This window comes from Danio rerio, chromosome 17, assembly GCF_049306965.1.
Source record: "Danio rerio strain Tuebingen ecotype United States chromosome 17, GRCz12tu, whole genome shotgun sequence".
In the NCBI taxonomy this organism is placed as follows: domain Eukaryota; kingdom Metazoa; phylum Chordata; class Actinopteri; order Cypriniformes; family Danionidae; genus Danio; species Danio rerio.
In genome coordinates, this window is record NC_133192.1 from 14,969,239 (window position 1) to 14,987,075 (window position 17,837).

Consider the following 17,837-nt stretch of genomic DNA (forward strand, 5'->3'; position numbering starts at 1 on the left):
TGGCTTATACATTATGCTGATGGTGTAAATATGATCATTTTGCTAATATTCTATTCAAATTCTCTCATTTAATAAATTTTCCTAATATGCATATTAAGATTTGTATTAAAAATGTGCATTAGTTAAAATTTACTGCTGGATAAATTGAACATGTTAAAGTAAATGTGAACATATGCATACTTTTCCCCTCTTTGTTGTAGATTTACAAAAAAGAAAGACATTAAGAAGAACAAATGCCAGTAAACTCAACAAAGTTACCCAAACTTTTTTGTGCTGTCTTACTTTATCCGTTAAACTTATGTTTAAGCAACAATTGATTGGGACATACTTATTATTATTATTATTATTATTATTATTATTATGGCTATTTTTAAATTGTAGTATTTTCATAGCAATTTAAACTACCCCTTCAATACGTACAACAAGAAACCAAAAGGAGGAGCTTTAATTCTCTGTGGAAGAATGTCTAAGTGAATCAATTGCATCAGGTTTCTACTTTTTTCTTGTGGTTGAATGTTAAAACGGCCCTCCTATGAATTGCCAATCACTGAAATGGCCCTCCCACCAATTTGAGTTTGAGACCCCTGATTTAAACTATTGAAAAAATTCAGAGTGTGTATGTTAAAGGGGAGAGAGTTCCAGAATCCAGTTTCGTTAAGTACTGAGACACATGCATATTCTTAGTTGCAACAGTTACTGTAATTTCGTTCCATTTCTCCTTTAAAACATTACGTTTGTCTAAATGAATAATATAATACAATTCATGTACTGTATAAGGGTGGGACGATGGCTCAGTGGTTAGCACAGTCACCTCACAGCAAGAAGGTCGCTCGTTCGAGTCCCACCTGGGCCAGTTGGCGATTCTGTGTGGAGTTTGCATGTTCCCCCTGTGTTGGTGTGGGTTTACTCCAGGTGCTCTGGTTTCCCCCACAGTTCAAAGACATCCGCTATAGGTGAATTGAATAAACTAAATTGGCTTTATGGGTGTTTTCCAGTACTGGGTTGCAGCTGAAAAGGCATCCTCTGTGTAAAACATATGCTGGAATAGTTGGCGGTTCATTCCGCTGTGAAAAGTACTATACAGTCTTGAATCAAATTGAATATGTGATTTACCATAGTGCAGTTATTGCATGCTACTACTGTAAATCCATGTAAAATATAGTAAAACATGTTATATTTGGATGAAATTATTGTGATTTGTATCCTTTTTTTTGTATACCATCTTTTGAATGGCTGTCAATTGAAAAAGTCATCTGCAAGGCTAGCAGAGTTTTACTCTCAAATACAACTCTTCAAACATGAAGCCCTCAGAGCGGCAAATGTAAATCTTGTGAGAGTTTTGCAGAATGAGCTTGAACTCTTTCACTTTACCCACTCTATATTTCTGCATCCCCCGCTTCATGTCTTTTCTGTTGACACATCTGAAATATTTATGGTAATATTTTTCCGAGGAAAACATCTCCTTTTAGGGCGCTTAAAAATTGATGTGCGCGTTGTGTGTAAAATATGACCAATGTGAATTATGGAGCAGTTTTCATGTTTTACCTTATGAATGATGCATACGGTAATCATGGAATTCTGTACATCATGTCTTTGTCATTCTCTCTCTGTCACACTCAGGTCAACATATACACATACATATGTAAGCAAAGAAGAGATCCAAAATATGCTTTCAACCATCCCAGTTATTTTTTTATTCTTATATAAATCAGTTGTAGGTGGCGCAGTGAGTAGCAATGTTGCCTCAGAGGCGAGAAGGTCACTGGTTTGTGCATCGGCTGGGTCAGTTGACATTTTTGTGTGAAGTTTGCATGTTCTCCCCATGTTCGTGTGGGTTTTCTCTGAGTGCTCTGATTTCCCCCACAGTCCAAAGATATGCAATATAGGTGAATTGAAAAAACAAAATTGGCCATAGTGTATAAGTATGTGTATGAATGTGACAGTTTATGGGTGTTTACTAGAACTGGCTTGTGGCTGAAAGGGCATCTGATGTGTAAAACATATTCTGGATAAGTTGGTGGTTCATTCCACTGTGGCAACCCCTGACTAATAAAGGGACTAAGCCAAAGGAAAATGAATGTATGAATGAAATTAGTTGTTTACAGAATTGTACTAAAGTTGTGTTAACTAAAATGTTAGATAGATCTGGGTGTCTAGTCTTGGTCCTGGATCAGCGTTCTGGATAATTCACAACATCCATTTATTCATTCATTCATTTTCCTTTGACTTAGTCCCTTTATTCATTAGGGGTCGCCACAGCGGAATAAATTGTCAACCTATCCAGCTTATGTTTTACACAGCAGATACCTTTCCAGCTACCCAGTACTGGGAAACATCCAAGCACACTAATTCACGCATATACACTACACTCTCAGAAATAAAGGTAAAAGAGCTGTCACTGGGGTGGTACCTTTTCAAAAGGTACACATTTGTACTTAAAGGGTCCATATTGGTGCCTCAAAAGTATATATTAGTACCTAATAATTAAGAGGAACACCTTTGTACTTTTTAGGTATTAATATGTACCCTTGAGGTATTAATATGGACCTTTAAAGTACAAATGTGTACTTTTGAAAAGGTACCACCCCATTGACAGCCTATGTACCTTTATTTCTGAGTGGGTACGACCGATTTAGTGTATTCAATTCCCCTATACTGCATGTCTTTGGACTGTAGGGGAAACATGCAAACTCCACACAGAAATGCCAACTGACCCAGCCCGAACTCGAACCAGCGATCTTCTTGCTGTAAAGGCGACAGTGCTAACCACTGAGCCACTGTGTCACCAATTCAGAACTTATTGATTATTATTATTATTATTGATTAATTATTATAATATCGAATGCACGGTAAATTACTCCTTAAGCTCAAATCTAATATTATTCTGATATATGAGATTAATTAATATTTACCATTGTTTCAGCATTATGCAAGAACAGAATATTGCATTGTGTATACTTATAAATTATTCATAAATTCTTATCATTTTTGCATTGTAGTATAATGAAATGACACTGTCAGCAACTGCAGTTTTATTAGTGATCTCTTGTTTTTACCTGAACAGTATTTTGAACTTTTTCATTATTGAATGCTGCTATTTTGCCATTTCTTTCTACAAATTCATAAGATTAGGGTTCATTAACTATATTTCTACAGCTTTCATTATATCTGCATATTAATGTACTGTATATTTTATCTAATGATTGGATTTTTAGGCCCAATCCCAATTCTATTTTTGTACCCCTTTGAAATTAACCCCTAAGAAATGGGACAGCACTACAACACCTGCACACATCATCAAATGTCATTGAGATCTCTCTCTTCATATGAAATTGACGATCTCGACTGCTGTAGTTATTCCAGTTGCATTATATTTTGGTATTTTTCTTCAGGAAATCGCTGTAGGCATATATTATGTTATTATAATAATATAATGTGGCAATAAGCTCATAACTATACTGTGCATTTACACCCCTCCCATATTCCTCTATGTAAAGTATGTTGTGGGACTGCTATACAGGAGTTATTAGAGATTTTATAGATCGAAATTTAGCAGTTCTTATCTTAGCATTGTTTTTAAAAAGCATGATGGCAAAACACAAACGCGGTTATGAATATATTCAAACATTTTTTTTGTAAAAATGGCAAAAATACTAATCTGTGCATCTCCTTACTTGCATCTGCAGCCATGCTGCCATTGTAGATGATGTATTCTGAGAATTTTCCTGCCCCTTGGTTTTGAGTGTGGTGCTAAAAATCTCCATTTCAAGGGCTATCTAGTCCTTCCCCTTAGCCCTACGCTTTCAAGCTAAAGAGAATTTGGACAATTAATGGCTAAGGGGAAGGGCTAAAGGGTAGATTTGGAATTGGGCCTTAGTATAGTGTATGTGTATTAAAAATACTGCATATGACTTTAATAGGTATTTACATATGGGTAAACAAAAATAGACAGAGACAAATGTCAAATGCATTGCAAAACTTAAATTAGATCTTCATACATAAATGTCCTTAAATCAAGATGCATTTACTTAATGTAAAATGAAGACAGAGTCATTATCTGAAATATAATTGTGTTTATGCTTAAAATGAGAAATAAATACTGTAATTGTCAATGGGGCGTGAAAATGGCTTTTGGTAGAAATGAGTAGATTTTTTTTCTGCGCTCAGTGGCAGACGTTCATTTTTGTTTTAATCATGAAGACATTTAGATAAATTTCACCCAAAAACATGGATAATTTTCATGTGTAATTGCGCTTCCATGTAAATCCATTTTTATTTAAATCTCTTTAGGACACAAATACTGATACTATTTTTTTATATTATTTTGTGATGGTGCTGTAATTTGTTTGTGCGTTATTAAGTATACAGTACATTTTGTATTATACTATTTTATACCAACTTTTAAAAAAAAGTGCCTGTGCATAAAAGTACTTTATCTTTGTGACTTTATCTTTTTACTAGGATTTTTTTGTTTTGTTTGTAGAATTACTTTTACTGCAGAATTTTCCATTAACCTTCATTTATATTTTTTAGTCATTTGCATTGAATATAACTTCACCAGGGGCCTCATGTACAAAAAAAATTTTAAATACTTTAAAATCGTTCTAAAACATTGCGTACGGACAAAGCTGTAAGTGTGCGCACGCAGTAAAAATTTAGATGTATGAAACACTGCGGAATCTCACACATATTGTCTTTAAACATCTGATTTCCCCAATTTCGGTTTAATAAAGAGCAGATTTTTTCAACAGATTTCTAAACAATAGTTTTAATAACTCATTTTTTAATAACTTATTTATTTTATCTTTTCTATGATGACATTAAACTTTTAAGATACTTCTAAACAGCTTAAAGTGATATTTAGGCTTAACTAGGTTGATTAGGTTAATTAGGCAGGTTAGCGTAATTAGAAAAGTTATTGTATAATGATGGTTTGTTCTGTATTTTATATATATATATATATATATATATATATATATATATATATATATATATATATATATATATATATATATATATAATGAATAATCTAAACTTCTGATGTGACTATTGCAGATACACACATTGCGATATCAATGCTTAAACGATATATTGTTCGGCCCAATTATTTAATTTATGTTAAATTTAATTTAAGTAAGTGCTCACAAAATAATAACATTATGCATATTCATTATATAAGAAGTAATTGATAATGGGCCTTTGGATGATTAGAAATGAAAGCACACCCTACTTAGTGCACTTAAAGGCATTGTTCAGATGTTGTATATTAAGGCGCTTGTTTTCAAAATATACACTCTAAAAAATCCATACTGTTGTTGAATTAACTTAAGCAGTAAAAGCAAACGCAATCTCACTGCAGTTCGTAACTTCGATTTAGTGGCGAAGTGTTATGAATTTGTACAAATCTCAGTCATACATTTTTTTTTTTCGATTAAGGGGTAGGTTTAAGGGGCACACTTCCTTTTAAAATGGTATATTGTATTTGACCTTGTTTTTGACGTACAAGCGAGTGCCGCCATTGGCTCGAGACGTCCTCATTCACTTCCATTTTCTTATTATATTACTCTACTTTGTATGTATTGTCATGAACACAATTGTTTGTGGATCAAGTAGTTTGATCGTTTTCTGACGTTTATATATTCCAAGTCATTTTTCCCATAGGCAACTAAATCAGAAGTTCTAAAACAAATCGCAAAAAACGAACGCACTTCCACATTGAAGAATAAAAAACAACGAATTTGAATTATTCACTTTCCTGCCAATATGTAAAATAGTTTCGACATCAGGCTGATAATTTGATCCGGTCCTGCCTGGGACTACTTTAGCTGTACGTTTACTAGAAAACAAATGAAGAATATTCATCCGCCAATCAGAATCAAGCAATAATATAACAAATATTTGTTCTTATGTTGCTTTCAACTTTTAATTAAAGTGTTTAGGTTACACTAAGTTATATTATTAGTCTGTTTGATTAAAAGTTAATTTGATTCAACTAATAAAAGTCTTTTTTACAGTGGAGCAGCCACTGTAACACAGTATATTGTATTATTGAATATTGCCATATGTTAATTCAGGACAGAGGAGGTTTCATACCTCTACAGAGCAGATCTGCAAAAGAGAGAAGAGCTGTGAGATGCACGTGCTTTGCTTGAACCCAACGCCTCACTTCATTAAGGGCTGTGGTGGGGCGAAACGTCCATACTCTCTCAGACATGCTTGATTAGCGAGTGTTTGTCTTGGGGCTGCTCTTCACACTGAAGTGCACGCCAATTGCTTCCCGTCAAAGTGACTGACAGCACTCTTCAGCTTCCTCATTACAGTAGCTATCATTACGCTATTCATGAGGGTTTGTTGTTCATACATCCTCTACTTGATATTCCGAATGGTCACTTGTCATTTAGAACACTTTTATACAAAGCGGCTTATTGTTGGATGTGTTTAAACTGACTATGTGGTGTTTTTAATAGGATCTTTGATCATTTTTCACATTGGTTTTCTGTAGTTGTACATAATGTGTTTGGATCAAGAGCTCCCTGTTTATGTTGGAGGTTGTTTCATTAGATTATGTAATACTGTATGTGCTGCAGTTCACCATGCATGATTTGCATTGACACTTTGGATGTGATGAGACTGGAATATTGTTTCTTATTATTTTCTTTATATATATATAGAATATATATATAAATATATATATATATATATATATATATATATATATATATATATATATATATATATATATATATATATATATATATATATATTAAGGTCGTTTCAGTTTGTAAAATTCAGAGTTTTGGAGCAGTTTGATGTCTTATTAAAAACATATGTGATATTAAATGTGTAAAATTTCACTATGGATTGCTTCTTTAGTCAAACGAGTGTCATTTTATGCACATCTTCATTTACAGTATATACTGTGAAAAATGTAGGATTCCACACAATCTGTGGTGTAAAAGAACAAAATACAAATACTCAAATTACTGTAATTGAGTAGTTTTTCTCAGGAATTGTAATTTACTAAGTAGTTTTAAAAATGCTTACTTTTACTTTTCCTTAAGTACATTTTTAGTGCTGCATTGGTACTTTTACTCCACTACTTTTCTTTAACTTTTAGTCACTATGTTATTTTTTCTTGTCTATGGAAATTACAAAACGTCCAACCTAAAATCAACCAAATATCAACATCTAATAATGTTACAGCTTGGCGTTGTGTGGACATTACCACTATGACGTCTATCAGATGTTGGATTTGGTTGCCATACAAATAAATGTCAGTATTTGACTTCAATATGACGTTGTTTCAAAATGATGGCTCGACATTAGATTTTGGTCACTTTTTAACACAACCTAAAATCAACCAAATATCAATGTCATTATTGGACATTAAAATAACGCTGTCCTTAGACGCTGGCTAGACATTGAATTTTGGTCATCTGACAGCCAACCTAGATCTAACCTAATATTAGCATCCTATGACGTTGTGTGCCAGAGCAATGACTAAATGCACTACAGAATGTTACGTTTACACACATTCACAAATTATTTGTTAAACTAACTTTTTATAGCATAATGCTAATCATTACTCTTGATTACTTTTAATGTCTACTTTTTACTCATACTTTGAGTAATATTTATAACAGATACTTTTACTAGTACTACATTTTTAGGCAAGTAATGATACTTTTAATGTGTTGTGATTAAGTTTTGTAAGTTCATCATGTACATACTAAACAGTTGATTTCCATTTTGCCTGACATTTGCTAGTCTGATATAATGAGTCAGGAACGAGATTCATCACATCTGATATTAAAACTGATTCATCCATTACACTGGTGCATTGTGGGATGTGAAATTTATTCCACTCAGTACGCTGCTGATGTAATGTGTCTGCAGGGTATTCTGTACATACAGTTCATTTGTATACAGTGCAAATTATGTACACTGTTTGCTGCAGCAGAGCAATGGTAGTGTTATGATTATAGCCAGATGCAAAGACACATGTCAATTTCAAAACAAGAGTCGCCGGTGCATATAAGAACACCGTTTACACATATGAAATCAAGTTCTCTAAGTATTTTATAATGAAATAATAAAAACATATGTTCTATGTGATTTAAAAATGTGTTCTATGAATGTAATCTGGATGAACTACATCTGTCTCATTATCATGTGTTGCATTAAGGTGCTTTCCCACCTGTAGATCCATTTTTTTTTTCGGAAACGGGTAAACTTGTTACAATGTATAGTAATCTTATTGTTGCGGTTTGTACTAAACACACCAAAACAAGTCACCTGCGAGTAAACCCTTCTCACATTGGTCAGAGTTTTAGGGTTAATTCCTAGAGTCCCATGAATTCGCTCAGCTGTCATATGTCGGTAATTTAATTTATTAATTTATGAGCAATAAGACATAAGCGAAAATGTGCACTTTAATTATGACATCCACAGACATTGTCACCAAATATAAATCATAGAGGTATGACTTTATCATGAATAGCCTCATTCAGTTGTCAATTTTTGTAAAAATCTATCGAATCCATCAATCTATTAAAAAACGTTGGCTAGAATTATGGATTATAGGATTAAATTTTAGAGAGAAATAACAGATGAACCAAGACTGCAGCCATTCACACATGGCTTCAGCGTCAACACTTTCCATTTACTTTGAATGGGTGATGTCAGGCATTGCCGAATTGCATTGTGTATCCATTGGCGCCGCTTCAGTGGTGTTGCTCGCTGCAGAAGTTGTGACTTTCTCAACTTTTTAAGGGCTGATAGAAGCGTCAGCTAATCAGATTGCTGTATGAAAATACAACAGCTCAGACAGTAACTGATTGTTGACTAAATTCATTGGCTGACCCTGCTTTAATGATTGCGTCAACCCCAACTTCAGACACGCCCTCTGTCAAGCATTGATGGTGAAGCCCCGTCGGCCGTAATACAAAAAATTATACAACTAAAATATGGAAGTTATCAGATGGTAATTTCTTTCAATTTTCCTAACGGATAAACAGCACACTCTAACATTTCAGCATGCTTTCACTTTCGTATTCAACATGAAATGCACATTTACCGGTTGGAATGACATCCCGCCCTACTCATAATTCTCTCATAATTCTCTCTTCATATAGTCGTATATATGTCTGTTACATATGTCAAATAGCCTGGTTTGTTAGTTTGTTAGATCGTTTTGCTTTCTCTCTATACATCCGCTCCAGAGTTCATTTCAATTAAACTAAGACCACCTCATTCAGGCGATCTCGGACCGATTAATTTGGCGTGGATCCGAGAGCGATTGCTGGATTCACATAAAGTATCCCAAACGAGCCGCGTTAACTTTGTTCTGAAACAAATGTCTAGATGTGAAAGCACCCTCAGTGTCATTTACAAAAACTTTAAAAACTTTAGCTTTAATCCTCCTTTGTCAAATGTCCATTTTATTTTATTTATTATTTTTTTATCATTTATAGTTAACATTCAGCTGCTTTTCCCCTCAAGTCAAGTTTTAGTCAGCTAAATATTTCAGGATTTTAGTCAAGTCTTAGATGCTGAAAACCTTACATCTTTGCATGCTGCATTGTGGTTAAAGGTGCAGTAGGGGATTGTCTTCAGAAACAAGGCATAAAACTAAAAAATGTTCATCCAATTAAATATTGTCGGGCTGACAATTCCAATAATTTTGATACATAGCCCAAACTGTATGCCAACAAATGTTGATTTGTACAACAGCGCATCTTTGTTCACACATATCCACCATTCGAGACAATCACATTCATGGTAAGACCAAATGCTGAATCAAAACTTTTTTAAATCCTGAAACAGTAATGAAGTTACTTTTGCACGCTGGAGGATGGATGACACTATGGCTGTAGGGTTTCTTTTAGACCGGTAATGTTTTGTTTTAAAACTATCTTAGTCACGCAAAGCTGATCTAGATTGTGTTGTTTTTATGAATTGGTTATGAATGTTTAGCCACTGAAATCTTCCGGCGAAAGATTAATGTGACTTTTCAATTACATAAGGGACCTTTTACAGCATTGATAATGTAGATTTCTATTTAGTTTAACAACAAAACATAAGTAAATAGCGCTATTTAGCCTAGCCTTCTTTACTGAGGTGAAGCTGGTTTTATATTCACATTGGTTCATTTTTGAACAATGACAACCTGTGATACTCTCCCTTTATTGTGTACCTCTACTCTGAATATTAAATCTGAAATAGAATGTAAGTATGGCTTAGTAATAAGTGTAATTCCTGCATGCCGACAGCCAATCACTGACGTCATTCGCCAGGCAGAAATGTAATGATCTTGTGGGTTGTCTGCTGTCATGTTGTGGTGTGTGAGTTTGTGATTTCAGGAGGCGTGGCTTTGGACGGCAGGGGAGAGATTGTGTTTCAAAGATATTATGCTAACAGTTTAGCATAGTGGCAGATCACCTACTGCACCTTTAATTTAATGTCGTTGTTCTTCTTTTTATTTCAACCTTTACATTTAAATTATTTTCAAATTTTTCATTACAATTGATGCTCTGGCGCACATGAGCTCAAAACAAGAACATTTGAATCATAAATAAAACTATTCAATCCAAGATAGCACTTCCAATTGCTAATTGCATTAGTTTTTGTTAAAGCAGCAGACTTGTGTTGTGTCATAAAGGTTGCACAATTTTATCCCAATCACAATTGCAAACAACATACCTGAGATCCTTGTTTGGAATATTACAGTTTTCTATAGTTTTATATGGCGTTTCAATTCTTCACATCTCAACCTCAAGCATATTATTTTCTTTCAACTACCAGTTAGTCACTACTCTTTTTTTTTTTTTTTCACTGATATTTCATATAGTCACAATGAATGTTTAATGATATCAGTGTCATCTCATCAAAGTTATTAATGAGCATTTCTACACATTCATCATCATTATCATCATCATCATCATCATCACCATCATCATCATCATCATCAAAAAAAAAAAAAAAAAAAGAGTATTATTTGGATGTACTCTTCAGAATCTCACCAGTGGAAGTAATTCATCTAGGTATGTTTCAACAATGTAACAATGAAAAAAAATTGGACATACTGCTTATTTTTTCTTTTTTGGCCTATAAATAAAATACCATGTCATTTCCAAAGCATTCCTCTTACAGATGCATTACTTGTATGTAGATGTTTTGAATTTAATAGAAATTAAGTGCTTGTTTATTTCATAAAATAAATAAATAGGCAATGATATTTTAAATTATCAAGTTTTTTTTTTTTAAAGTCTTCGTTCTTTTTTATGCCGTTGATCAAGTTTGAAACAAGTTACATAAACATTGAAATGTAAATTAAATGTAATTTTTGCAAATAATTTTACACATTTGTAAATCGCTGTTAAGAAAGACATTAGTTCATACTGGATAGGAGGAGGAAAATGTTATTGTGTGTGTTGTTTTTTAGGACTGGTTGTGTTTTTCTGTTTATCACTTTAAATGCCCCTAATGAAGCATGAAATATGCAAATTAATGAGCCCTATTGTTCGGTAGTTTTGCTCTAAGTTTTTGAAGAACTAGGAAATGCTAATGTGCTAATACTCGTATCTGCATGCATAAATGATAGAGAAGGGTGATGAAAGAAGTTTCACAACATCGCGAAACCTCAGAAGCACGAACAAACATTTAGCTATAGTCTTAGGGATAAAATGCAGTTATTTGTCACAAAGTACCAGGTTTAAGCAGCATTTGTCTCAAAACTGTCACTGTTACTGGTAATGCAGTAAAAGCTGGCAGAATTGTCTCCTTTATGAAGTAAACAGCTGCTTGGTTAATTGCTGTTAAAACTGTTGGGAATAATCTGAGCAAACACTTTCTCTACTTGCTGAATGATGTTCCTATACAATCTGCCATAGCACAATTCAAATTTTAGATCATAAAGCACAAGAATGGGTTTTACTGCTTTATTATGTAGTCGAAATATTTCAATTAGGGCTGTCAAATTAAACATATTAATTAGGCTGTGGGCAAAAAATAAAAATAAAAACATCACAGTTTATTTATGATAAACATAATTGCCATAAGCAGTGTTTTGTTTATGAATGAATCTGCATTTATTCTGTGAACTGATGGTTCAATGGACCGGGGTGGGTTTAACCAGTAAGCCAGTTAAGCGGTCGCTTGAGGCCCCCAATAAATATCTAGAAGTATAAATTATACTTATAAACTTTATATAACATCGTTATATAACATTTTTTACATAATTAAATATTATTTAATATACAGTACAATATAATATTATTATAATAATGTAATGTTTTGTAATAATAATATAATAAAATTAAATATCCACCACTCCAATCACAGAGCAGTCCAGTCAAATTTATAAAAAATAAATAAATAAAAGTATATTTATTATTTTTAGTTGTAAATTCATTTTAAGAAAACTAATCCTTTAAAATGTAGAGATTGCATAAAGGTGAAGGATAGAAGATAAAAGAAGATTGATATTAAAAAAATAAAATCAAAATTTAAAAAAAATTAAAATAAAAGTACACTGAAAGAAATGATTCAAAGATGATTTCCTTGGATTTACTAAAAAATAAGTTGAGTGATTTGTAAACAATTTATTTGGGCTGAATTTAAACAAACAAATAAAGTAAAACATTACTAAATTTCATTTGTTTATATTTCAATTCCCATAAACTGTTCCCAGCAACTATTTTGCTGAATAATTATTTTTCAGTGTAGAAAGGAGTGCGTTTTAAGACTTGGGTGACATGGCTGGAGTTGCCTAGGGTGCCCAAATTGCAAAATTCTCCCCTGCATTTATTTAGAGATCTGTTGACTTTATTAAAGATAGGGATGTCCAGATCCGGTCATGTGATCGGAAATCTGGCCTGATCACGCAGTATGAGACTCTATCGGAATCGGACGTTACCTCCAGATCAGGACTCGAATATATATATATATATATTAGGGATGTAACGGTATCAAAATTTCGCAATACGGTAATACCTCGGTATGAATAGCACGATACGGTATTTATTGAATCATTTAAAGGAAAAACAAAACTATTGAAGAGACTCAAAAAAAAAAGTGCTAGAATGTTCAGGTTACCTCGACACTGAACACATCAATGACATACAAATTATCTATCTGTAAACTTTCAAACAGGAACTTAAATTATAAAATTTTAATACCAAAAAATTTTAAACCATGTAAAAAAAAAAAAAACACCACTCGAAAGGACAAGCCATGAGTGAGATAGAGGTCTCTTGGTGGTACAAGTCAATGTCTCCATCAATCTGAGCAGTGTGCTGTGTTCTGCTGTCCCCTTGACTAAAAGAATCTCCATTATCTTAGTCGTATTCCCCAACTTGTATTTCAGCACAGTCTGGCAGTGCCTGCATACCCTTTTTTTCTGTCACCTTTTCTTCTTCCTTGTTTTTTTTAGAGAGAAACTGAAATGCTTCCACACATCTGATTTAAAACCCGCTTTAGGTTTGACCATTTTTAGCTCTTTTTCTTTGCCGCTCCTAGCAGCACCCTTCATTTCTGCATTACTGGATCTGTAGCAACAACAGACTGCAAAGGATGATGGCCATGCCTGGGCTGATGAAAATTGTAGTTTCGGCTACCTCCCATTCGCTCCATTCGCCTCAGCAAACTTTTCACTTTTACTGGATCTCTAGCAACAACAGACCGCAAAGGATGATGGCCATGCCTGGGCTGATGAGAATTGTAGTTTCCGCTACCTCCCATTCGCTTCATTCGCCTCAGCAAAGTTTTCACCAAAAGACCTATGATTTTATTGAGTCACAACCAAAGTAATATTGAAAGAAATTGCTATTGCGGTATGACGGTATTTACAATATTGTTACATCCCTAATATATATATATATATATATATATATATATATATATATATATATATATATATATATATATATATATATATATATATATATATATCCTCATTGTTTTTGAATACATCTACAGTTATTGACTTCACAAGTACAATAACGCATGTGGCATGACATTACTTTGTTGCAGAGATGCTATTGGTTAAAGTAGGAAGCGAAAAGCGCAAGTATGTCTGCAGTCTGGAGGTATTATAAAGTTGATGATGACAACTTTGCTATAGCAAACTGTGAAATATGTAAACGTGGGTTTGCCTGTATTTTAAGTTGAGGTGCTATTTTTATATTAGATTTTTTTTATATTTACTGTTGCACTAAAGTCCAAAAGTGAAGAATTTATGTTATTTATAACCTTACAGAAGTGCTCTGTTTGTTAAAGGAGTTGTTAAATGTTAAAATAAGGTGGATTAAATTAAAAATAAGGAACATCCTGGATCTGTTTCTTAGCTCTTCTTTGTTATTTTTTTATATATTATAGAAGTATCGGATTGGGTTTCGGAATCGGTAGATACTCAATCAAATGATTCAGACTCGAGGGCAAAACAACCTGATCATACATCCCCAATTAATGGATCAATCAATCAATCAATTGAACAAATGGAAAGAATAATTATTATAGAACGATTATTACAAATGTACCTTCAACTAATGTCAGATTTAACAAATGTTTTAGATGATTACTTCATTAAAAAGCATACTTTTACTTGCCTTTACTCACATGCATGTCATTTCAGCCTGTATAATGTTTTCCTTTGTAGTTCATAAAAAATATTTAGATGAATGCGGGTAATCAAACTGTTTTTGGCTGCAATAAATGGTCTGTAAATATATGTAAACACAAATTTAAATGCAATTTCTGAAAAAAAAAAATAGACAAAATAATATTTAGCATGGTAGCCCTAAAAAGGTGTTATAAATTCAATTTTGGATCAAAGCAGTTAATTTTTAAATCTACATTTTGGGATGTTCTGATGCTTTTCACATTTAATCAAACAATGTCTGTTTAAATGTAATATCTTAAATTTAATGTCTGTTTGAATTTAAATATAACATAGAAATGTAATTGATTCATTTGTGATTATTTGGATTTGATTCGAACACATTTGAGCCTCCTTTTATGTGGCTTGCTATTCAATGCATTTTGAGGCAAAATATAATGCGCACCTGCCTATAATGCTTTACTGCGCCAGAGAAGAGTCATCATGAATCATACACTCCACATACTACTCCCAACTGTTCGAATGCGCAACACATCAGTCTCCATTACGGCATCATATTTCTCTGTATCTCTCGCTCTTTCCCTTTTTTCCCTTCCCTTTCTCTCTCGCTCGTTCAAATCCCGCTCCTTGGTCTCGTCCGCAGAGTGGAGTGAAAATCAATAGTGAAGACTTGCAATGTGCGAAAGAACATGATCTTTGCATTTGCTGTGTGACTGAGCGGCAGCATTTTAGAGGGGTTTAGGGAACTTCTGAGTTTCCTGTGTGCTGAAGACGCTCGTTTCACAGGATGAGCAGTTCATGTGAAACGGGAGTGTTTTATCTAGTCCAGCTGTGCTCAAATGTCATCTTTCTGTCATTTTCACACAAAGAAATAGACAAAAATTTAGTTTTTTAAAAGATGTATGTTATCTTTTTATGTGAAAGACAAAATACTGTATAAGGCAGGATGTTAAATGTTATTATTGTTAATTTGAAGAATTAAAAATTGTTTTCTTTCACTGAAATAAATAAAATGAAATTATTTAATTGTTATTTTATATCTTAATAATTTACAAAATGCTAGATGCTATATATTTTTAAGTAAGAGGGTTTTAATATCATAATTTAGTATAATTTAATATAATTGTATGTGAGAACTTGTTATTTTAAATACTGTACAGGGTTCAACGCTATGGATTTTTTTCTACTGGCCCAATAGGAAATGGAACTTGTGTCCAGGACTTGTGGTACAGGTGAATTGGGTAGGCTAAATTGTCCGTAGTGTATGAGTGTGTGTGTGTAAATGTGTATGTTTCCCAGAGATGGGTTGTGGCTGGAAGGGCATCCACTGCGTAAAAATGTGCTGAATAAGTTGGCGGTTCATTCCGCTGTGGCGACCCCGGATTAATAAAGGGATTAAGCCGACAAGAAAATGAATGAATGAATGAACCCAAACATAACTTCAGCATAACATTTCTTTAAATAAAAATGACAATTAAAAAAAATTGTGATGTAAATAAATTTGTATATATATATATATATATATATATATATATATATATATATATATATATATATATCCAAATTTTTTTACATCACAATTTTTTTAAATTGTCATTTGTATTTAAAGAAATATTATATATATATATATATATATATATATATATATATATATATATATATATATATATATATATATATATATATATATATATATATTTTTTTTTTTTTTTTTTTTTTTTTTTTACATATTTGGTCTCCATGAGGAGAATGGCTCATGAATAAATATCAAAATGTAAAAATCCAAATCATTCAGAGTATAGGTGCACAGTCATAGACTTTGTACAGTAAAAAGTCATTACATCTGGGGGATGTCCCCATAAAGATAGCAATACGAGTGTATAAATATGAACATTCAATGATCTTCCACAATTGAGTTCAGAAAATATCAGGTTAGGAACAATGTGAGGGTAAATAAATGCTAGTAAGCTCTCAATATGGGGGGGCACGGTGGCGCAGTGGGTAGCGCTGTCACCTCACAGTAAGAAGGTCGTTGGTTTGATTCTTGGCTGGGTCAGTTGGCATTTCTGTGTGGGTGCTCCTGTTTTCCCCACAGTTCTTCCAGGTTGGAGGTTGAAAGTTGGGCTAATGACTCTCCTCGTAAAAAAAAAATTGTTACGAAAGCCCAATATGGTGTGGCTAAATATCAACTTCGAAAAAACGGCTCTGGGAGTAAGTAAACAAACTCTCACTATGGAGTGAACTGTCCCTTTAAGCCCATCAGCTGGATTGCATAATCAGTAAGTGATCATTCTTCTCCGGGTAATTTCAGGTCTAATGTGCAAACAGTGATTTCATAGTCTGATGTCAGCTTCTGTTGCCATTTAATGATGGCTGTTTTTAATGCAGTGCTCTCCGTAAGTGCAGAGTTGTTAGACCTCGTATTGTGTCATTACATACTCAGCTCAGCGTAATTATATAATTAAATATAATACAGTTGCCCCCTCTGGGTCAGGGTCTTGCAAACGCATTGGTGTTCACACTCGCGGTCATTATAAAACAGCTCTTCTGTTCACCCACACAGTTCTAATGGAGAGTGAAGGACTTTACAGTAGGAAAAAAGAAAGAGTGAGTCACACCTTGCAGAGAAGAAGTGTAAGGAAAGGAGACAAGGATGATGTTGCGATAAAAGCCCTGGAATCAATGGATAAAGCATACTAGCTTTAAATGAGTTAATGTACCTAATGTGCTGCTAATAAACTGAAGGGTTAAAATAGCATATTGTTTGCGTGACGTTTGTTATCCATGTGTTTTGCCTGAAATAACCCACACTCCTTTAAAGACTGCATCGATCTATTTTCAGCAGTGTTGCCATGCACACTTATTACTAGCTACTTCAGACCTTTTTTTTTTTTCATGAAGTTACTTATTTATGGGCAAGTGGTGGTATTTTTATATATTTGTTTTTTTGTGTGGTGTTAATATATGTTATATTAAAACATCTAAATCGGTATGTATATACTAATATGTAGCTTGTTGTGTGTAAAGTCCAAGATCAGTCTTAAAAATAGCACATTTACAAAATAATGTTCATACACGCACAGCACAAGATTTTAAAAATTCAGTTTGTAAATTCAAAGCACAATTTGTAAATACACAAGTAAAAATCATAGATATTTTTGCCAGATGAACTGGTTTTGTGTATTTATGAATCGTGTTTTGAACTTACGGATTAGATTTG

At 33.2% G+C, this 17,837-nt stretch overlaps 1 protein-coding gene across 2 annotated transcripts in view; it reads left to right on the forward strand.

Annotated features, from left to right (window-relative positions):
- The window catches only part of lrfn5a (leucine rich repeat and fibronectin type III domain containing 5a), a 116,645-nt gene that overhangs the window by 79,040 nt on the left and 19,768 nt on the right, over window positions 1-17,837 (forward strand). The window lies entirely within an intron of this gene.